At 45.9% G+C, this 23,508-nt stretch overlaps 1 protein-coding gene across 4 annotated transcripts in view; it reads right to left on the bottom strand.

Moving 5' to 3' along the window:
• The window catches only part of Far2 (fatty acyl-CoA reductase 2), a 103,340-nt gene that overhangs the window by 72,492 nt on the left and 7,340 nt on the right, over nt 1-23,508 (bottom strand). The window contains exon 1 of one of the 4 annotated variants that reach the window (XM_021228903.2): nt 16,918-17,270. The exons of 2 other annotated variants lie outside the window; for them this stretch is intronic. The gene's annotated coding sequence lies outside the window, so the exon portion shown is untranslated. Of the gene's footprint in view, nt 1-6,432; nt 6,556-16,917; nt 17,271-23,508 lie in introns of those variants that run through there. One more of the 4 variants, XM_040743659.1, reaches the window with a different exon arrangement.

The raw sequence follows: 23,508 nt of genomic DNA, 5'->3' as shown, positions 1-23,508 counted from the left end.
GTGCCGCCTCGCACCCCCTTCCCCCAATCCCAGTATCTCATACTAGCACAGACAACATCATGATGAGTCCCTACAATGGCAGTGAAGAAGTTAGCAAGGACACCCAAAGGCACTAAACCACCCCAAGTTCCTGCGTTTGATCCTGCAAAGGGCACCAATTTCCTTAATGCCACCCTAAGACTGTATTTATGTTCCTAGAGTTTACCCACTGGTAAAGTCATTCCATCATCTGGTTCCATGATCTACTACTGTCGTGGTCTTCCTCCCAAGCCCTTGGCTTACACCTGCCATGTTCCATAAACAAGCCAGCTTCCAGTCCTAACCCATGACACCACCATTCACCCGGTCCCTCACCCCAGGAGTGTGAGAATCCTCTCCACATCACATATTCCTCACCCAAGATCAATCTGCCCCCATTAACCTCTTCCTTATTCCCTTGAGATTTCCTGCACCTTTGCTTTGTCCGCTTGGACTGTTCTATTCCCACACAGCGGCTGACTGATGTTTTTAACATTAGTGTATACCCTACTCTGCTCTCCTGCTGAATCATTAGACCGGGGTCACAATCAAATCCCCAACTCACCTTGTGGGACGAACTCTGAATTCTCACAGTGCTACGAAGCCCAACTTAACTCATGCTACACTCTTGTCCACACACATCACCCCTTTGCCTTCCTTACCAGGCCTAGCTTCACTTCAGAGACAAGGTCAGCAGCCTCGATCATATATACTCGAACTTGCCCTGGACATGGCAACAGTTTCCATGTCTGTCTCTCCCCTTTAGGCTTTCCATGCCCCGAGAACAAGGGTATGATGTATGCTGCTCTCTCTATGGTCTGCCTCCCACCTGGCACTATGAATAAAATGCCTGACAAGTAGAGAAAGGAGAGATTGAAAATGAACACTTGTCAAATGCCCCTGAGTGATCAGGAGGGGTGGGACAAAGAGGAGGCGGGATAGGACAGAAGACAGAGTCTGGGACATAAATGCATCTTACTACTCTTTCTGTCCTGGCAGGTAGGATCATAGAGCCCTCTGTCGTTGCTCATAGAGGGGGGAATTACACTTCAAACGTCGAAGTTCTAAAGCCTCTGTCCTCTGGGGAAAAAAAAGCTGTGGATGTTAGTGACAGACGTTAAAGGGAAAAGCATTGTGGCATTTAAGAGAGTGAGGGGCCGATGGGTAGGCGGTATATGAGTTGTGAATGTGCGGAGTACGGGCAGTTCTCTCTCAGACGGGACACTAGAAGGTCTCAAAAAAAGGCTTACTGTTTAAAACTTAACAATTGTTTCTGGAACATGCTGTTCAACATTTTCGGGTTGTAGTTAACAATGGGTAATTGACACCACATTGAAAGTGTGGACAGATACGCGGACGGCACACCGAACGCCACAGGAAGCTGTGTTCGTTATTCTACGTAAGGAAATCAGGAAGTGGATCCGTGATTCTTACGCGATCTCGTTGTGCGCACAGGTGTTTGCTTTCTCAAGCGCAAGCGTCCAGGACAGGATCCTTGCTTGGGTGTCATGGGTTGCCTCATTTCTTAAGTCAACACCCAGGGTTTGGGAGGAGGCCAGACCTCTAGATCATTAGATCGGGGTCATAATCAAGCCATAAATCTGATTATTGCTTTCGTAATCTCAAACAGATATTGTAAAACATCACTAGATTTTTGTTTTGGCTTGTTTCTGTTTTAATTTTTGGGACAGGTTCTCTCGTGCGTTGCCCAGACTGGCCTGAAACTCACTACATAATGGAGGGTGATCTTGAACTGTCTCTTGAGTGCTGGCATTCCAAATTTGTGTATCGTACTTTGTATAGTATGTGCGTGTGGGTGTGTGTGTGGGTGTGTACATGAATGAAGTTCCAATCATCTACATGTGCACATGTGAAGGTCAGAGATTGACTTACGGGTGTCTCTATCATTTTCCACCCCCCTTTTTTGTTTTTGAGAAGAGAACTCATTGAACCTAGAAGTTGCCATTTTGGCCAGATTGAATGGTCGGAGACCCCAGGATCCACCTGTCTTTGTCCCTGCAGTGGTGAACTCATAGGCGCCTGCACCTTGCTCAGCTTCTACATGGGTACCGAGAGTCTGAATTCAGGACTTCAGGCTTCTATGGCAAACACTTCACCCCTGGAGTGGTCTCATCATCCCCTAAAACGGCTTGTAAAAATTTACCAAGGCCACAATTCGCTTCGCTCGAATTCTCTAGTACAGTGCCAGACACTTGAAAGAGTTGCTTAATAGAGACTTAGGCAAGGCACCTAAACCTTCTAAATCGTAGTTTATCAACAGAACAAGATTAATGTCCATATTGTAAAGTTGTTGAAGGATCAACTGCTTTTGCTGTGCCCACGCTGGGTAAATCACTCAAATGCTGTTTACTTTGCCTATCGGATGCCTGGGAGCACGGTTAAGAGACACTTTCAACCTAGTCCTAGAAATGCAACCACACATCTACTATTCCAGTTTAAGAATTTAAGTTAAATTCAGGGCCCATTGGAGAGAAATGGGAATCCAAATGGACACAGTCAAAGTCAGGATATATGGCTCTTGGAAGTAGCAAGACTGGCAAAACCCTTACTCCTTGGAACAAGTTTTGCTTGAATAGTGTGGTCCACAGTTCCGGCCGATTGAAAAACATTCCTTTATGTGAGTTTTCTTCCCACCAAGGAAGTCCATCGATACTTAACAGACCTAGGATCCCAAATGGACTGAGAACCAAACTGGTGGAGTCTATTTGCTCTACTTGTAAGCAGATTTGGGCCCTCGGGGGGAAAAAGCTTTCTTCTCTGGATTTTCCTGGAGTTTGGAAATGTGAGTATCTTTTCTTCTTTCCATTAAGAAACAAGATATAGTAAGATGAAACAAAGCCATCATGTCAAAGTTGGACAAGACAAGAACAACAGAAGGAAAACAGTCCAAGGGCACGCACAGAAACCAGAGACCCACTCATTCACACATCCAGGAGGGAAGCCATACGATGGACACAGAGGACCTGGTGTAGACCTGTGCGCAGGCCCTGGGCAGAGCTGTTCAGTCTCTGAGTTCATATGAGCTTTGCTAGTGTTTATCCAGGGGGCTGTCTTCTCCTGGCGTCCTCCACCCCCCTCTGGCTCTTAGACTTTTTGCCTCCTCTTCCACGGGGAGTCCCTGAGCTCTGAGGGGAGGGATTTGATGGAGACATCTGGGGAGGGATTTGATGGAGACACCCCCATTTAGAGCCGCATGTTCCAAGGTCTCACTCTCTGCGTCATGGCTGACCGTGAGTCTCTGTATTTGTTCCCATATGCTGTGGGAGGATTCTCTGATGACGGCTGAGGAAGGCCCTGATCTATGAGAAAAGCAGTATGTCATTTCATTTTCACTTTTTTTTTGTTTTTTTGAACAGGATTATTTGGTTTTACCCTAGGTCCCTGGCCTATTTAGTTAGTCTCTAGCTGTTGGTCACCCAAGTAGGTTTTCTATCTCATGCAGTGGGTCTTAAGTCAAATCAGACATTGGTTGGTTATTCCCGAAAGCTTCCTGCCACCATTGCCCTCACACTCTTGTAGGTAGGACGGATTGGGGATCAAAGGTTTTGCAGCTGGGTTGGTGTTGTTGGTGTGTCTCTTTTGATAACCTGCAGGGTGGCTTCCCATACCAAAGGCACAGAGAACTCAGCTCACCCTCTTCGTGTTCAATGAGTTATGTAGGTGTTATCTTCTGCAGTGGCGCCTTGCTGTCAGTGTTTGGAGAGCAACTCATCTTGGCAACAGTCTTGCTCGTTTGGTGATTTCCATGGGACCCTTTGGGGAATGCTTTTTTCCAGGTGTTTCCCAAGTCTTTCCTGCCTCTCTCTGTGTTTGATCCTCTGTCGACCTATAGAAGAGCCAGCCACAGGCATTCTGAATTGATCTTGGTATTACCTTACGGTGGTTTGAACAGGAATGGTCCCCATAGGCTCATAGACTTGAATGTTTGGTCACCAGGGAGTAGCACTTTTGGGAGCTGTGTCCTTGTTGGAGTAGATGTGGCCTTGTTGAAGGAAGTGAGCCAAGGTGGGTGGGCTTTGAGCCTTGGGATACTCAAGCCAGGCCAGTGCCACTTTCTCTTTTTCTGCTGCCTGCTAATCCAGATGTAGAACTCCCAGCCACCTCTCCAGTACCACATCTGCCTGCACGCCACCATGCTTCCCACCAGGATGATATTAGACTAAACCTCTGAACTGTAAGCCAGCCCCAACTAAACGTTTTCCATTACAAGAGTTGCCATAGCCATAATTTCTCTTCACAGCAATAAAAAAACATAGCTAAGACATACATCTTTATGCATCCATTGCTTTTTAAAGATATTTTCCTTGTTTTTTCCTGCTTTATACTTCCAAATGCATATTGTTCCCCCTTTTAAAAGATAGCTTCAGGCCAGCCTTGGTATCATGTGATATGCAGAATGGATCTTTGTAGCAGTAAGGAATACTGGATGCCATTAATTTAGTACAAACTAAAGTGGTTCTGGATGGAGGAGCACTATCCAGACAGGCTGGTTGTACCCCAGTGAACAGGATTGGATACTTGGGGTAACCACCCAAACAGGTGTGCTAATTCCCAGGTTAAGAAGTGTGAGGAGGATGGAATGAGGAGATCCCCTGAAGCCTGTGCTGCTGAAGAAGGTGTAAAGGCAAACAGAAGTCTCGAGACTTTGTATGGCTAGACTGACTAAAAAAAAAAGAAGGAAACACAAAACACAGGTTTTGTGTACTGGAGAGATGGCTCAGCAGTTAAAAGCACTGGCTGTTCTTGCAGAGGACTAAGGTTCAATTCCCAGCACCCACATGGAGGCTCACAACTGTCTGTAACTCCAGTTCTAAGAGGATCCAATGCCCTCTTCTGGCCTCCTCAGAAAGCAGACATGCGTGCAGTACACTTACGCAAACACGGGCAAAACACTCATACACATAAAAGTAAAATTGAATAAATCTTTAAAAGAAAAGACAATCCTGGTCTTCTGGAAGCCACAGGGACTCAGGGTCTGCAAGAGATTTGACTTTGGGGAACCTGCCTCCCGTGCGTGCTGACTAGTCTTTCTTTTCCTCCATGTACATTAGCCAAACTATCTTCTTCTTATGGACCCAGCACACTGACTCTAGCTTTTGTTGTTAGCTGAATATTGCCTTAAACTAGGTCCCTCCCTAGCCCCCTCCTTCTATGTATCAAGGCATGTTGATAAGAAAGGGCCAAGTGCTCTCTTTTACCGGCTGTCATTTCTGATCACATACTCCAGCCTTCACCTCAGCCCTTACACACAAACCACCATAAAAACCCAGGAGCAACGGGAACGCTCGGACATTGCCAAGCATGTATGATACCGTGAGAAGACTCTCTGGTGAGTTCTTATGTAAGTCAACACATGATTCATCCATGAGAGCCCCTGTGTTTACTCAAAGGAACTGAGAATACATCCAAACTCTCAAACTCCTGCACAAATATCCATCATTGCCGCAACACGACAGCAGCCATGAAGTCCTTCATTGGAAGGATAGATAAGCAGACTATGGTGTGTCTAGATTAAATAGAATCCTTCACTGAAAAGAAATGAGCTTCCAAGCCAGAAAATGATTTGGGGGAAAGATACCAGAATATGAAAAAGAAACTAGCACCAGAGACCAAACTCTGTGTGTTCAGCTAGTGACACTTCTCAAGAAACTCTGGGGGCAGGAGAGATCAGTGTCTGGACCAGAAAGGGAGAGGCCATGGAGAAGCATGGAGGACTGTGGGCTGGTGCCAATACTCTGTAGGTCACTAAAATGGGGGTCATGTGCCATTAATATGTGTCCATGCTAATATGGGATGCAACACCAGTACAAACTCCCCTGCAAGTGTATGAGTACCGCATGTGTATGTATGTGCTGTTTTGTATGCACATGTATGTGTGCATACACTTATGTGTACACAGCTGACTTTGGGTGTCTTTCTCAGTCACTCTCCATACTAATTTTTGAGGCAGAGTTCCCTCTCACTGAACTTGGAGCTCATCATTTTATCTAGGTTGAATGCACTCCAGGAGTCCACCTACCTCCGCTTCTACAGAACTGGAATTACAGACATAAGGCACCACGCCCAGGTTTCTGTGTGGGTGCTGGGACACGAGGTCAGGACCTCTGCCTTATGTAGCAAGCTCTTTATTGACTACGTTTCCCCAGCCTGGATGCAGGGACTTTCTGTACTTTCCTCTCAGTTTTGCAGTGAACCTGAAACTGTTCCCCCAAATAGTCCGCTTTGCTGCCACACTATAATTGTTAAAGTCAAAACTTGCAGAGCTAGAAGTAAGAGGTTATAAACTACCTGTCTGAGCTTGTCTCAGAAATCAAAACAAAGAATTTTAACCGCAATTTAAAAACAAATCTCTTTTTAAACATCCACAAATAGCGTAAATGAAATAATGCTCACAGTCCCAAAGGCTCAGGGAGTCCAAGGGCAGGGCGCCTGGTGAGGACTTGGTTTGAAGAGGTGTCTATCTGTGTTCTCGTGGAGGGAAAGGAAATCCCGTCAGGTGCTCAATGCGGAACCCAAGGCGCATTTGTTTGTAAGTGAAAAAGCAGTGAGTGTCCAGGAAGGAGCCAAAGTGTTTGTTTTGACCTTTTTCTTGCTTTCCATTTCCTCTTTCATTTTAACATTGATCTGCTGTAACACTAACATTAACTGTCATAAAACTGTTGCTTAGTTAATGGCCTCACCCCTTAAGTAAACTCACATACCTCCTTCGTCAATGTCATTGGTTCAGTCACAAATGAGAAGCTTTGTAGATCTATTAAGAGCTACCCGACAAGCACACAACAAATGTAGCTGGTTCAGCTGGAATCTGAAAACAGGCAGATGGTGTTCAGAGAGAACTGGGGCTTTGGAGTTATCATAAGTAGGTTGGATGGGTACTCTATCAGCTCGTAACTAGATGGGAGAGTCTGGAGGAGACTGTGTACATAGAGGCATACGTTGTCACACCTGGTAGCCCGCAAGTACTGAATAGGTGTGGATTTCTTTTCCTTTTCAAATATTTCTCCTTGAGTCCTTTGAACTTTAGGACCTGAAAAATATTGTAGGGACTTCAGATTTCATAAACTCAATTCCTCTCTTCTCTCCTCTCCTTTCCTCTCCTCTCTTCTCATCTCCTCTCCCCTTTGTATCCCCTCGTGTGTGTGTGTGTGTGTGTGTGTGTGTGTGTGTGTGTGTGTGTGTGTGTGTGTGTATTCCTCAGGGTTGAATTTTGGGCCTCCTACATGCTAGACAAGCCCTCTATCACCAAGCCACCTTCCCAGCACCTCTGATGGTTGATTTTTGTACTCAGAACATTAACATTTGCATAGTAAAGAGGACAACTTGATTTACTTCATTTGTGAAAATATAACAAAGCATAGAATTCACTGATTTTTGCGTCTGATGTGATGGAGAAGATGAGAGTTGTCTCTCCCATAGGCTACTCGCCATTGCCACCTCTCTTCTCTTCCTGTAGGAATCTGTCTGCCTAGAGGCCTTACTGAAAGCCATAGTCAAGCCACATAGTCAACCAGCTTTCCAATAAGCTGCGTGTGTCTACCATAGCCTTGAAAGGGAGCAGTCTCCTTAGGAACCAAGAATTCATCACCTCATTTGGTAAAGCAACGACAAGCCAGTTCTGGGAAGTAAACACAGTTGCTGAGAGTGCTGGGGACTCCAAAAGAATGAATCAAACTGTCTTTCTCCTTCTCTTGTTCAAGTCAGTGTCCTTGAAAATGAAAAACCAAGCCCCTTGCAAACACCTTGGAATCTCAGTGTGACTGCCCGTGAAAGCTGAGTCATGGTAAAAATGAGTCTGCCAAGGTCAAGTTTCATCCAGAGTTCCCACAGTGGTTCTATCTTGGTCATTTCACCCAGCAGCCTCATAGTGGAGAAGGACACCAGGGAAGGCCCACCCACCAGCTCTGAACTTTTCTGTTCTTATCGCTTATTGATGGTGCAGTTGCACACATGAGCATCTCAAGAGCATTGTTTAACTTGAACCATCAGAAGTTTTTCACTGTGACCTCAGTTTTTCAAGGGGTCAAACTCAGTCACACATAACATTGCAGTTGTCTGTTTTAGCTTACAGAATCACATATGCACCCTTATATGTTCATGGAGCAGTGTTTGGCACCAGTCCTCTTTGGTAGATTGGAAAGCTGTTGGAGTGTTACAAGTTAGAAAATCCAATAGTGTTTACCACTCTGTAAATGGACACAGTTAATGGTCCAAAGTCAGCAGTTAAGACTGGAGGGATGGCTTAGTTGTTAAATTGATTGTCATGAAGGTGTGAGGAACTGAGTTCCTTTGCTAGCACTCACATAAAAAGCCAGTTGTGGTGTCATACCCCTATAATCTCAACACTGGAGAAGTAGGGGACAGAAGGATCCCTGGGTTAACTGGTCAACCAGCTTAGTGGGAAAGACCCAAGTCCCAAGGAGATACTTTGCCTCAAGAAATAAAATAGATGTCTCTTGAGGAATAATATTCATGGTTGACCTTTGCACGCGCACGCGCACACACACACATACCCAAATACACACATTCACACATATATGCACACACACATACATGCAGGAGATGGCCAGCAAGATTGAGCCCAGAGGCCCAGAGGCCCAGATCCCACCCACAGCCTGCTGCTCTGAGTTTGGGTGGAGCACAGCCAGACATGCTCATTTATATGTCATTTTAGCTGCTGTCATGAGATGGTGACAGGTAGACCCCGGCAGCTGTGTGAGAACCACTGACTTGCCAAAGCCTAAGATATTTGTGAAGGGGGATCTTTTTACAGCAAATTCATTAGAAAACACACGAAGCAGACAGAGGTGTCATTGACAGCGCCGAGAAGGAAAAGCAGCTGTAGGACGCCCCCGGAATGAAAAGAGCATCTTGTCTCTCCTTCAGGACACAGACCTACCAAACCCCAGCTAGACGGAGGATAAATCGCTTCCCGTGAAGTTTTCACATGAGAGACCAGGGAGATGGCTCGGTGGATGGAAACGCCAGCCATGCAGGAGTGAGGACCTGAGTTCAGATCCTCAGAGCTCCAGGATAAGCAGTTTGGGTGTGATGGCTGGCCTGTAGTCCCAGCTCGCGGTAGCCAGAGACAAAGGGTTTCTTTGGAAAACTGTCTAGCTAGGTTAGCTGAGTTCCCAGGCTGTGTTCAGCAAGAGAGCCTGGCCTGGTAAATAAAGAGTATGGAAAACACTCAGGATCGACAAATGTGCCCACACATGTGAACACACACACACACACACACACACACACACACACACGCACACACACAAAAGCATACTGTCCTTATAGACCCAAGGGAAAAAAAAACCTTATTTTCAGACTAATGATAAGGTCACCTTTCCTCCATAATTTAGGAATGTACATTGATGCTTATATATCAGCCCACTTAAATATCTGTGGCTTGTTGGGCTTAAAGACAAAATTCTGACATCTTAGATCTGAAATCTGAATAGAATATACATATTATATGTGTGTACATATATACATATATGCATATGTGTTTCTTATGTTTAAAGGTATTTTAATAGAAAATCAAATATATTTAAGGGAGACTTGTTTTCAAATCAAATGTTTTCATTTTCCAGACAAGCTTTAAAGAAATGAAGAAAAGTGTGTAAAAAGGTAATATTTGATGCAATGTGAAGGATTGCCAGAAAGAACAAAGAACGTATAAATAAAATTATTCTTGCAAAGAGTGGGCCAGTCATCCCACAAGGAGGGAATGCTCTCTCAGCCTGGACTCTTGGGGGAGGGCCTAGGCCCTGCCCTGAACGAAATGACAGACTCTGGAGAGCCCCCATGGAGGGCCTCACACTCCCTGGGGAACGAAGTGGGGATTGGGTGGGGGGCTGGGGAGCCTAGTGGGGGGGCGGGGGAGGAGTGGAGGGAGAGGGAGCTGGGATTGACATGTGAAGCAAGCTTGTTTCTAATTAAGAAAAAAAATAAAAATAATAATTTAAAAATAAGTGGGCCAGGTGATGAGCCTCACACCTGTAATCCAGCACTGCGGAGGCTAAAATGGAGAGGTTCATCACACGCTTGAGGCTAGCCTGTGCTACACAGCAAGTTCCAGGATAGGGTGGGCTCCATAGGAAGACCGAGACCCAGAGAATAAAGGTAGGCAGTGGCATGGACATGTCTGTCTGCTGGAGGGCATATGGGAACAGTGTGTGCAAGTTTCATAAAGAACAATTTAGGCAAACACTGCTCCAGAGCATGTCTAAAAGGGCAAGGCTGTGGGGAATTCCGAGAAGGCACGTAGAAGCCTGGGTCCAGGTCCCACCCGGTGTGAGAGAGGAAAGTGATTATGGCAAATGGAGATGTGAGTGCACTTATTTTGAGTCAAGCCTGAAATTGCAAAATGGTCAATTTAATGTCGTCTCTAAAACGGAACACACTCAGTGACTCATGCAGAAGTCTATTTGCAAGCTCTCAATGATCAGAGGGGACAAAGCTATAATGAGTAGCTTAGACCTTCTTCTGCAGAGCAGTCAGACCGTCACTTCTGTCTGTGATGGCGATGGGGTAGCACTCAGAGCCAGCCAGGGGCTGTCACCAGATGCTTACGGCATGAGGACCACAGCGGGTTCTCCCAGAACTACAGCACAAGCTGCTGCTCTGAACTGAAATGTGAAATTGTCAAGTGTAAATGCACACCAGATTTCAAAACCTCAACACTGAAAAAAAAACCCACCACCAAACATCTCGCTAATAAGTTTACATCCATTGCATGTTAAAATTACCATTTTATGTATAGGGTTAATATACTAGTATTTAATGACCAAAATATGGGGCCAAAAGTTCATCAACACATGGATGGAAAAAGGGAAATGAGCCCCATGTGCACATCAGAACTTCACTCAGGTATAAATAAGAATAAAGTCAGGACATCAGCAGAAGATGGGTGGGACTGGGGAATCATTGTGTTAGGTAAAACGAGCCAGACTCAGAAAGACAAATATTGCATGTTTTTACTCAAACTTAAATTTGATCACCCAAATTATATACCCATACATATGTCATATACACATACAAACATACATGCATACATATGTACATATGACACTGAGTGTAGAAGGGGCCTTCTGGGAGGAAGACAGGATAGCGGAAGGCATGTGACATGAAAGAGGAGATTACTTGGGGGCAGAACTAGGGGATCCAACAAGAAGGGAGCGAGGGAAATGTGGAAGACGGCAGTAAGATGCCTCTTTAGTGTTCTTTAGTGTCAGCAATGATGTGGTGTGGGATTACATCATGCGTTTGAGACCCATACATACAAACGACGCAATGTGACAAAAGTTTGTAAGGGCAGAGCCTCATCTTACTAGGTTGAGAAATTACCGTATAGCACCTTGTAGTTAGGAACAAAGCAGATGTTAAGGGGAAGCGGGCTGCAGGGGAGCTTGCACCTTGAACTTCTTTGGTTGTCTTCAGCATCGTATGTGTTGCTTGTTTGACGTGTGTCCTGACCGATCCGGCCCCCTGAAAGGACCCAGGAGGAAAGGACACGACCGCACATGGGGAAGCCGCCGTAAGGACCGCATGACGTTAAGTCAGCCATCGCCCATGTGAGATGGGCCCCAGGTCCTCAGTAAAATCCACGCTTCAAACACTCAATTGTCAGATCCAGCTCTTACAGCCAAAGATTTAAAATTCAGATGGGCCTCTGACATGGCGTCTAACCCAGGAGGCATGTACTCAGCCAGCCTTCACAAAGAACAAATGAGGTAAATTGTGTGAGTGTTCTCATTACCCCAGCACTATCAGATGGAATTATTATGTGTGTAGAAGGAAGGGGAAGTGGAACGTTCCAGTATGTAATAGCATGGGTTAGAAGCCTACTAAACGAGGTAGAAGATAGGGAATATTGCAAAAAGGGCAGAAGAGGGAGATCGAAGGATGAGGGTAGTGGGAATCCCATTGGGATAGGTTCCTGAGGGCTGATTAACAGTCTGTGGGGCCTCGGCCGGGTTGGCACCACCCTGTTCCATTTGCACTGAGTACTTAACCCACAGGAAAGGTTTTTCTTTTTAAAAGCCAGAAGAGAGTTTTAACCGAGCAGCATAAACTTTGAGGGTCGGAGGAGGACAGCAGAAAATGTCAACCAACGTTAAGACCTTCCGCTCCCAAGATTGACCTTCACCCCGGGGTCTTCGGCCTGTGCGGCTAATTCTAGGCAGCGTGGGAGAGGCTCAGGAGCACAGCTCCCTGGCCACAAATGGGGTGTAGGAAGGCGGAAACAGCCTCACTTTACGTCTTTATTCTAAGCTTGACCTGCTCTCCCCCAGGAAACACAGATTCAAATTGGTTTCTGTGCCCTGGATAGGTAATTATCCTGGTGGAGTTATATAAGGTCCTCACAGAGGAGGATTTGCCTGTTGGAGATGTTTTGACCTTTGTACATTCACAATGGCACGTGTTATCATCCTTATCATTTTTCAAATCTCTGCAATAGTTCATGTTAGGACATAGTTCTCTGTAAAACTTCCTCTAAAATGCTGAAGTGGTGTAGGCTCTGAGTTAATATTCTATTGGAGTTAAAAGTTGCGTGTTCAGCACAAAAGTACAACACTTTTAGTACTTGATATATGAATAGTAATAAGATAAACACAGGTACTGTTGACCGAACAGTATTTTGGAGGAACTCTACACCAATTCAGCTCATGGGAAATAATGAAACTATGTAATACTTAAAGAAAAATACTGTGTGTGTATCTGTGATCAATTTGATTTCTGAAACAGGGTCTCACTTTGTACCCTAGGTTGACCTGGAACTCAAAGCAATTGTCTTGCCTGAGTCCCTTGGATGGTAGGGTTACAGGAGTCAAGGAGCACACAGAATGAATGAGCATGCTCCCAGATGCAGAAAATCTAATTTTAATGAATGATTTTTAAATACAAGTTTTAAAAGACTAATCTAATGGCGTCGGTTCCTAGGTAGTAGGTATTTTTAAAATTACAAGTAAAATAAAGACTGAGTAAAAATGTGGTTCAATGTTTTGTAGATGGTTAGGAATTGATGGAGGTTAAAGGCAATAGGCTGGATAGACAAGGCTTTACAGGAGAATGTATGCTAGTTGCATGCAGCAGTGCACACCTCTAGTTTATTTCTTAGGAGGGTGGGAGGAGACGGTAGTTTGAGCTCAGTCTGGGCTACAAAATGTGACCCTGTCTCAAGGCAAATAAAAAGAAAGCAAGCCCATGCATACATGTGTACATACATTCACATACACCCCACATTTACATACACACATACACTCCTTATATACACACATACATATACACATTTACACATATACCCACAAAGACACACACACACACACATACATGTATAGACACATTCACATATGCATATATATACCCAGACACAAAAACACATGCAATGCCTGGAATGTTAGAACAAGCGCTTTCTTCTTATGCATGGACCTAATAAGAGGAAAAACACAACGTACTTTCTCAGGAAATTCCAACATTCTCAATCCTTTGTATGGAGCTGGTGGATAGACGGATGGGTGGATTACAGCCCTGGATATTTTGTGAACATTAATGGCGCTAATGGGCAGGCAGATGGGTGGATCCTTTCATTAAATATTCATGTAAGCTTAGGGATGTCTTGGGGATTGAAGAAAGGAGTAGTTCCCTACATCAAGTATCTCTCTCTAGACATCCACGTGGAGCCTGAATCCACCGTCGGAAGGTTAGGAAGTCTGGCTGGACCTTCAGCATGCATCGTGGAAGGGGCTGGTAGCTACTTTTTGGGGTCCCTAAAACAATGAGTGAATAGGAACACAGATGTGTGCCGCCACATCTGGCTTTGCTCTCCTTCCCTTCGTAGCTTTCTGCTCATGGTGAGTGAGCATCCGTTTTCTGGAGAGAGTGCGGTGTTGGATGTTTCCGGCTCGTTGCAATTGGTGTGCAGTTGGTTAAAAGCTGGTGACTGTGTGTGGTGATCTATCCGTGATGTGAGACCAGCAGTGTCCTGTGGAGCCCAGTCTACACACGCGTGTGAACTAGGTACCACAGTTGCACTCTTGTCTCCCACCAAGAAACCATATCTATTGCTTCTCTGCCTTGTGAAGTTTCTAGGTGTAGGAGAAAACTCCAGGCAGCCATTCCTACATTGACTTCCTACTATAATGGCTGCTAGAAAACAAGCAATGTCTCTATATCCCAGTTTTCAGTCTTTAAAAAAATGCCAGTGGAATTGGGGGGGTGGGGGTGAGCCATGCCTGGGAAGTGTCTGTCCTCATTTGCCCATAAAGGCATTTTGCAATAGTCTGTTCTAGTAAAGAACGCTTTAAGAAGGCTCTTGTGAAGGCCAGAGTCACAGCTAGATGGCTCATTTGCACAGAGCAGTAATCTACAAAAGATCATTGGGGTTTATATGCAGCAGGACTCATCCTGGCTTCCCCTACCCAGGTTCAATCCAGTTGGAATATGGTGAGTGAGATTTGGGTCGAGGACCTAAATGTCTGGCTCGGGCCAAAGGTCTCCAATTCCATCTCTAAACGATTTGGCTCCGTTCATTGCTACATCGCTCACAAAGTTCCTCAGGCTCTTGGCCTCGGTCCGTGGCATAAGCTCACTGGTTTCAGAAGGCCTCTGTCCCGGGAAAGTCGGCCTGTTGCTTCATTTGGTGAGATAAAACAGGCTAACCCGCCAATCTTGCGTAACTCAGCTAATGAAGCATAAGCGGTTAGCATGGCTAAATGGGGTCCCTGGCAGTGTGTTCAAGAGCACAGCTTTAAAGATTGAGGACAACGCTTGCTACGATTGCACAGGCTCTGGGTTCAAGACCCAGAACTGGGGAAAAATAATAATGCTAATAGTAGCCAATAGCTTTTTCCTCTTCCATAGCCTAACCTCTCACTTATATTTTTGAAAAATGTTAATGTGATTTATGCAAAATCAACTGCTTCCACCCTCTTCTTCTCCCTTCCCCTGTATCCCCTTTCTCTACCGATGGGGGATGTCCTTACGTATATATGTATTTCTCTTATTGGTTGATGAATAAAGCGCTGTTTGGCCAATAGAGGCAGGAAGACAGGCAGGACTAGGAGACGAAGAGAATTCTGGGAAAGGTAGGCAGAGAGAGACCACAAGGGGGGAATGCCATGTAGAGACTGGAAGGATGGGACACACCAGGCATTCTCTGGTAAGATAAGGCCATGTAGAAATACATAGACTAGTAGTTATGCGTTAATAATTAAGACGGAGCTAGCCAATAAGGAGCCTAAGCCATTAGCCAACAGTTTAATAGTTGACACAAGTCTTTGTGTGATTATTTGGGGCTGAACGGCAGCTGAACCTGGTGGGATGAGAAAACTCCAGCAACACTCTACCCTTTTCCCGTTACGCTTTCTTGGGTAAAATCCCAATGAATACAGACCAGGCGAGGCAGAGTGCAAACAAGCCTCGGGGGCTGCACGATGGATGAACAACCTTGGTGCCATCACGCTTGGGTGGCAAGCAGTGTCCCCACGGAACTGTCCTCAGTGTTCTGCGGTGTGTGGAGTGTGCTCCCTGCAATGTGGCTTTCCCAGACATCACGATGGCAGCTGAGACGCATGGCAGTTTGACTAGAATTCTAGCTTCAGAATTTTTCCCTAGGCGCGTCCTTAACCAGATCATCTACACACTTTATGTTCTCTACATGAAAACGAGTCATTTCTCCACTTAAAGTGATTTCTCTTTTCACGGTTGAAAAACACGAGGCAAGGCTACCCAAAACTGTTCGCAATACTGTCTCTCTGGTAAATGATGCCTTAGGCTGTTCTTGTTTAAACTCAGCTAGGACTCAGATTCCTGCACTTCAAAGGGTGTAATGCCAGGCTGGTGGCTCTGAGAGGCACAGCACAGTCAGGAAGTAACTGAGAAAAACAAAAGGATCCTCTCCTTTGAAAAACCATTCTGTGGGCATGCATTTGGAGCTCTCGTGTGAGTGTGTGTGTGTGTGTGTGTGTGTGTGCGTGCGTGTATGCTCGTGCATGCAGTGGTCAGAGGTCAACAGCAGGTGTCTTTTTTTGGGGGGGGTTACCAGACAGGGTTTCTCCACCTAGTTTTTTTGAGACAGGGTTTCTCACTGAACTTGGAGTTCACTAATTTGGCTAGAGTGACTCACACGGAGGCTCTAGCAAGGTAGCTGTTTCCACCTCCCCAACCCTGGGATTCAAAGTGTGCACTACCATGCCCATTTTTAAATTCGTAAGTACTGGGGTCTTCATGATCGTGTGGCAGGCAGCTTACTCATGGGACTGCCCTCCCGCACTGGTCCTGGACTCCTTCCTGTAACAGCAATCTTCTTTGCTGTTGTTACCAGAGCACAAAAATCTTTCGTCTAGTGGGAAATCAAACCTTCCGTTTAAACAAATTTTCTAAGCTTCCCCACAAACCTACATATGAGGAAACAGTAGTCGAGGGATTTACATTTCAGAGATGAAGATACTAAACAATTATCTCATGGCTGGAAAGGGCTCACAGCACTTAAGAGCCCCGGCCACTCTTCCAGAGGACCCGGATTGGGTTCCCAGCTCCCACATGGCAGCTCACAACTGCCTGTACCAGTTCCAGAGGATCCAGTGTCCTCTTCTCACTTTCTTGGGCATTGCGTGCATGTAGCGCACATACATGCGTGCAGGCAAAACACTCATACAGATAATCTCTAGAAAACCAGTTGCCTCCTGTGGTTAGCAGTTTTGGAAACTTACAATGAAGCATTAGGAAGCCCTGTCTGAAATTTCCATCATTTAAAAGTTCCAGTTGCCATGACTAGCTAGATTTTACATTCTGGGATTTTGTTTCAGTTTTCAGTTTTCACTCTGGGATTTCAGGGGTGGGGGGGTGAATGGGGGAATGGCATTGTTTTCAATCAGGATGACTTACTATTTGCTCAGTCCTGAGTGGAGCTTCTGAGACATTAAGACAATCTCTGGATGAGGTTCGGAGTCTCTGGTGGCTGCTTCATCATGAGTTCCCTGTTCTCCATGTCCAAAAGTGGGTGACATGGACACCCCTGGGGGGTCACCTGCCAGTAGCCAGAGGTCCTCTTGTCCCCTCGAAGTATTGCCAGTCACAGTACTATTACTCCACCAATCCAGGGCACATCTAATCACACTTTCCTCTCATGGAGCTGAACCAAAGTTCACTAACTCCTAAGAGGTCTGGCCTCAAGCCAGGATGGGAGGAGGGAATCCTCTAACATCTGTCTGTGTTTGCTCCTCGCTGACCCTTATCAGGATCCTGCCTTCCGGGGCTTCCCGGAATCCTGATAAAGAACCGCTGTGGATTCTGACTTTGTGATGCACCATCTCTTGAAGAACTCTGCGCTAGCCACCCAGTTCCCAGCACCTGTCCCCACAGTCCTTGCTCCCTATGAGAAATTCAACCGTGTGCAAACTGATTATCTCCTGTCATTGGCCACGGCCACACACCGGGTCCACCCACTCACCCACAATATATGTCCTTATTGAGTAAGTCAACACGTCAATGTAGAAGAAAGACGCTAAATAGACCAGCATTTAAGTGTTAGAATAATCCACAAACTGTATCTTGAATGTGGTATTTATTTGACAACCCTGTGAACAGATGACTTTAATCAAAACTGCCAGGGTAAATCACCTCTGGGGGAATTCAGCTACAGGAGGAAAAGCGGTGTGGAGGCGTTGTGCTACCAACAGAAGAATAAAAGGGCGTAAAGGTGTATCGAAAGTCGTTTGTTAGCCAAACGAGATGCATGCGTTTATACATCGTCTGAGACGAATGGACAAAATAGATGGGGGGAAGAGTAAGCAGCTGAGGCTCTGCTAAAGGTCAGAATAAAATTACAGGAAAGACGGTCTTGGGAAAGATGCACTGGGCAGAGATGGCCAGAGAAGACATGGGCTGGGGGGGCATGGGATGGAGAGAGAGCTCAGTCATTGCCTTGTACAAGGACCTGGGTTTGATTTCCAGAACACAGAGGACGAATCTGAGCACACTTGTAATCTCTGTGCTGGGAAAGTAGAGCCAGTCTGATCTTTGGGGCTTGCTGGCTGGAGACTAGCAGATTTAAGGAAAGTCCAGGCCATGAATGACCTGTATTAAAAAAAAACCAAAAAACCAGGATGAGAGGTTCATGGAAGTTGTCCTCTGGCCTACACACACACACACACACACACACACACACACACACACACACACACACACACACACACGTCAGCACACGTACACACTCATATAACCTTGAAGAATAAGTGTCAATCTTGGACAGGAGAAGGTAACTTCCTTCTCTCAAGTAAGAAGGAAAAGAGGTGGAGGTTGATGAGGAGCTGAAGAAACGTGTGGGTCACACGGAACCTGCCCCAGCTCTCTGCTTCTGTGCAGCGTGGGATAGAGTCCCCTTGTCCCCAGTAGAGCTGAGTGAGGATAAAGGGAGGAAGCTTGGGGATGGGTAAATGTCTGTAATAACTTCTCCCAATGACATGGGAAACATGCCAGAAGCCGGTAAAGAGGCTGGCAGCAGCTACCAGTCCATCTGAGGACAAGGATGCATCTGCACTGTCCCTGACTCCTGTGAATATTTATCTGTTTTTGTCTAGTAACACCCAACTGTTTATACGAAGTTGGAACAGTGAACACAGACGGTTGGCAAGATCTAAACTCAGGGGCTGCAGCCATGTCTCAGCAGACATGCAGACACACACTCAGGGGCTGCAGCAGCAGATACACATACTCAGGCCTGCAACGATGTCTCAACAGACACGTAGACACACACTCAGGGGTTGCAGCAGCAGATACACACACTCAGAGGCTGCAGCCATGTCTCAGCAGACACACACACTCAGAGGCTGCAGCCATGTCTCAGCAGACATGCAGACACACACTCAGGGGTTGCAGCAGCAGATACACACACTCAGAGGCTGCAGTCATGTCTCAGCAGACACACACATCACTTTTTTTTTTTTTTTGGTTTTTACGAGACAGGGTTTCTCTGTATTGTTTCAGAGGCTATCGGTCCAGCCCAGCCTCGAACTCACAGAGATCCGCCTGCCTCTGCGTCCCGAGTGCTGGGATTAAAGGTGTGCGCCACCACCGCCCGGCTCACACACATCACTTTTGCAAAGGACCAGGGTTTGTGTCCCAGCTCCCGTAGCAGGAAGCTCACACCCATCTAACTCCAGCTCCAGAGGATCAAGTGTCCTCTTCTGACCTCCGACAATACCTGGTCTTATGTGTTGCATGAAAACTTACACAGGTATACACACACACACACACACACACACACACACACACAAGTGTTAGTAAACAATTTTAAAAGATCCAAATTTAGAGAGAACGAATGGGGAAAAAAAGTAGGGTCAGCATCAGGGAGTGATTCACAATGTAGGCTAGACAGAGAAGGGGCTAAGCTCAACAGGACGCTCCCGACTCTGAGGAAGGTGTGCTTGTCTATGTGCTTGTGTGTGTACCGGGGAGTCAAATGCATGACAGACAGTATGTGACCTAGAACAGAAGGAGAAAGAAACATCTGGAAATAGCATCCTTACACAAGTGTGGCCATCAGAGGCTTCATCTAACGGCGTGAAGAATGGTGCTTGGATAAGGGCTACCCTTTCATGTAGATTTCCAAAAATAGTAACCTTTGGTGTTCAAAATGAAAAATGGGCAGAGGTGCAAGGGTGTAGCTCTGGGGAGCTCTGCAAGGTTGCAGCTCTGGGGAGTTCTGTGCTTGCCCGTGAGGAACTTGCTGTCTGTCAAGGGTGATGGGCCATAACCATCATGAGCTTGAAACCACAGTGCGACTTACGGCAGGTCAAGAGTTAACAGCTTCAAGAGCACACTGAAAATAACCACGGCAACGTTTGGTGAACTCGTCCTTGTAGTAATTATTACTGCCTTTTATAAACCAGCACCAAGAAAGCAAAGGGAACCAGGTCATACTTCCTGCCCTGGTGATGTGACAAACGGCCGGCCGCAGATGCCGGCCCTTAGCAGCAGCAGCTGGGAACAGTTTTGTAAGTCAATGTAGAGTTTTACCTGGGGAGAAGCACACGTTTAAACTTCTCTGCAACTTTCCCATCAACCATTAGGGATCAGCCCATGCCCGCTTACACCTTCTTCACACTAACCACACTTGGTGGTGGTCACCGCAGCTGGGCCACGCCTCCTCGACAGCCCCCATTTGCACCACTCAATCTCTGACTGAGCCTGGAACACCTCTCCTCCACCCTCCTCCCATTTATCCCTTATTGAGCCTCCTTTCCCTTCCCCCGAGGGTTGGCCGGGGAGTCTGCCAAAGCAGCTTTGAAAAGTTCAGGGTCAGTGTGGTATCAACAACAACAGCACACCACAGAGGATGTCGGGACAGGGCTCACTGACTGACACCCAGGGCTGGGTGGGGAAAGGGGTTGAGGCAAAAGAAAAAAGAAGAGGGAGAAGCAGCTGGCTTCAGGGGTTTTTGGTGTAAATGTCCCTTTTGCAGGGGTGGGGGGAAACCAAGGCCTGTCTAGAGGGAGTCCTTGAAAACCAGGAAATGGCTGGAGGTATCAGTCAGCATTGAAGACCAAAAACAGCTACCCTCTATGGACTAAGTGTGCCCCACCAAGGCTTTGGCTGTCTAGATGACAGCATGGGAAGGAAGAGGGTGGCATGGGCACTTGCTGATTGCATTTCATGAACTAGTTCGGGTCTACTTGCAGCAAGTCGGCTACCGCTAATGATGATGAAAATACTCCGAAGACATTGTACTACCAGTGCATACCTATTCACTCATGGCTTCCGAAGAAGTTGCCCCTAAGCTTGTAGGGGAAGACTTCTTAGGGGTCTACTACTCATACTCTCATGTAGGAAAGTATTTTTAAGGCAGAGAATTAATTTCTGTTTAGTCTCCAGAGATCCAGTGGGCTGTCTTCAGATAATGGAGTTCACCTTGTCCTCTTCTTTGGGCAGCTTCTAAGTGCTTACCCTTTGCCAATACTCAAAGGCACCATCCCAGAAGCCTTGTGACTACCCCACAGGCATTATTTTTATCTTTCCTCTCCCACTTTCCCCATTACTATTAGCAGATAATTACTTATAGATACAGAGGGTTTCTGTGCTTATCTTTAAAGACAGACAAGAAAGGGGAAGTTGGAGAACACAAGCAATTATTCAGGTCCGGAGAAAAAGGAGACTGGGGAAGAATAGATAAGAGAACAGAAGCCCAGGCAAATTAACTACCAGAACCTGTTCTGGGTAAAGGAGAATTCTTCCCAATGGAAATTTTCAAACTGAATTTCAGCTCACCTTCCATCATGCCCTTTTCTCGGTTTGCAAACAGAGTCTCTCAGGTAATCCAGGCTGGGCTCTAATTATGTAGCCAGTGATGACCCTGAACTCCTGATGCTGTCTCCATCTCCACCACTACAGCCTGTGTAGCAATAGGGATCAAAGGCAGGACTTCATGCATGCTGGGCAGGAGGATGAGGAAGAGGAGGTAAGGCCCTGCCAGCGTTCCATGTTTTTAAACTGTGGACTGACATGGCTGGGAACTGGAGGACACTAGGGCTTGGAAGCAGGAACTATAACCAGCTGGCTGTGAATGAAGAGCTGAGTAACTTGTCTGACTCACGGTAAATATTCAGTGTCTGCTACTAAGGAACACATATATGAATGGGATGGACTGCTCCTCTCTTCTGTAGTCACGAGATTTCTGCTGTAGACTACACATGCACGTTAAATAGACCAGCTTATCTTTCCTATAAAATAAGAGGATTGAGCCAAATATAAGACAGGGTTCCTCAAGCAATCCTTTCTGTGAATAGTATTAGCTAAGACAATCTGTGTAAGGTAAACTTATGTATTGTAAGCCAGAGGGAGTGATAGGGATTCATGGGAAGTCAATCTGGAAAAAAAATTGTTTTATCCTCAGAGAAACTGAGACCTAAATTTACCCAAAGCACAGTCCTGTGATCATAAAGACACCCAGTAGCACTTGCATGACTGCTACCTCTGGCAGGACTGGCCCAAAATAGCAGAAGAGAAAAAAAAAAAAAGAAGGAAGAGGCAGGGGCATAATTCTACCAAGGAGAGAGCTTGACAAGCACAAGTTGCTGGTAAAACAACAATATAAGTGTTCGTTTTGGTTCAGGAAAATTAACACCTTCAAACCACCAGAGGTTCCTGTAGGTTTCCTTGACTATATTGTCATGAGTTGCTGCCATTAATGCATAAGTCGTTGCAAGTATACTGGAGCCAGACACATAATTTTAATGGTCTTCCTAATTTCCAAACACCCTGACCTCACTATGGCTGGACTTGGGCTGACTTTCGATCTGCAATGAACTGTGTACCATTAAGAAAGATGACCTTAATACAGGGCACTTCCACAATGACTTTGATCCCCTTGGCAATCAGAGTATTGGCTTTGCCACCTGCGGTTATCCTGTTTTTCTTCAGTGAAGTCACTGGCCTAACAACAGTTCTACTGAGGACAGGTGGATATTTTTGCTTTTTCATAATAGGTCCCCAGGAACTCGTTGCCTAGTCTTCCCATCTTCAGGATCCTGCTCTGGTGTACTAGGGGCCATCTCTGGAGAAGTCTGGAAAGTTAAAGTGTCATAAAAACAAAACAGTATTCTTTTTGGGGGAGAGGGGTTTCGAGAGAGCATTTCTCTGTGGCTTTGGAGGCTGTCCTGGAACTCCCTCTTGCAGACCAGGCTGGTCTCGGACCCACAGAGATCAGCCTGCCTCTGCCTCCAGAGTGCTGGGATTAAAGGCGTGCACTACCACCGCCTGGCTGAAACAATGTTCTTGATAAGGGATGGGAGCTGCATTTATTTTATTTTATAAGGACACATATTTATAATATAGCTAGGGATCATGCTGGTTTAGTAAAGTAGTGCTTGTGGATTCTCTTCCAAGATCCATGACTTCACTAGCTCTGGGTAGTTGGCTAGGTTTCCAGTACCAGGCAAGGTTCACCTCTTATTGAGCAGGTCTTATATCCATTGGAGTGATACTGGTTTTCACTTAAGTATATTTGCTCCTACTACATACACCCTAGGGTTAGTGTGCCATGGTAGTCATTGATATGGCTCATAGGCACTGTATTTGGGTAAGACTGTTGATTTCTTCCCTCCTTTGGAAGCATGGTATCTTTCTGGTACCATGCTAGCCTGTCTTCAGGGAGGGGGCTTTTCAGGTCAGATCCAACTCACTGAGATTGTGTCTCCTGGGAATGTCAGAAGCTTGCACCTATAAATCTCTGCCAACATGCCTCTACCCTCTAAACATGAGTTGAGCGATGGGAACCCATAGATATTCAGAAGCTCAAGCCTCAGAATAACTACAGGCAACTAAGAAATTCTCAGAGTGGGAGAAATACTCTTTTCCAGGGAAGTTTACATCCACTGGCTATCCAATACCAAATGGTCATCTCTGTAAACACACATACAAGTAACATTATATAGATTGAGCAGATTGTATTTGTGCATTTAGGAGTGTGTGTGTGTGTGT

Source organism: Mesocricetus auratus, unplaced genomic scaffold (genome assembly GCF_017639785.1).
Source record: "Mesocricetus auratus isolate SY011 unplaced genomic scaffold, BCM_Maur_2.0 Super-Scaffold_100001, whole genome shotgun sequence".
NCBI lineage: Eukaryota > Metazoa > Chordata > Mammalia > Rodentia > Cricetidae > Mesocricetus > Mesocricetus auratus.
The sequence above is the reverse complement of the archived record's forward strand: the minus strand, read 5'-3'. Positions and strand labels throughout refer to the sequence as shown.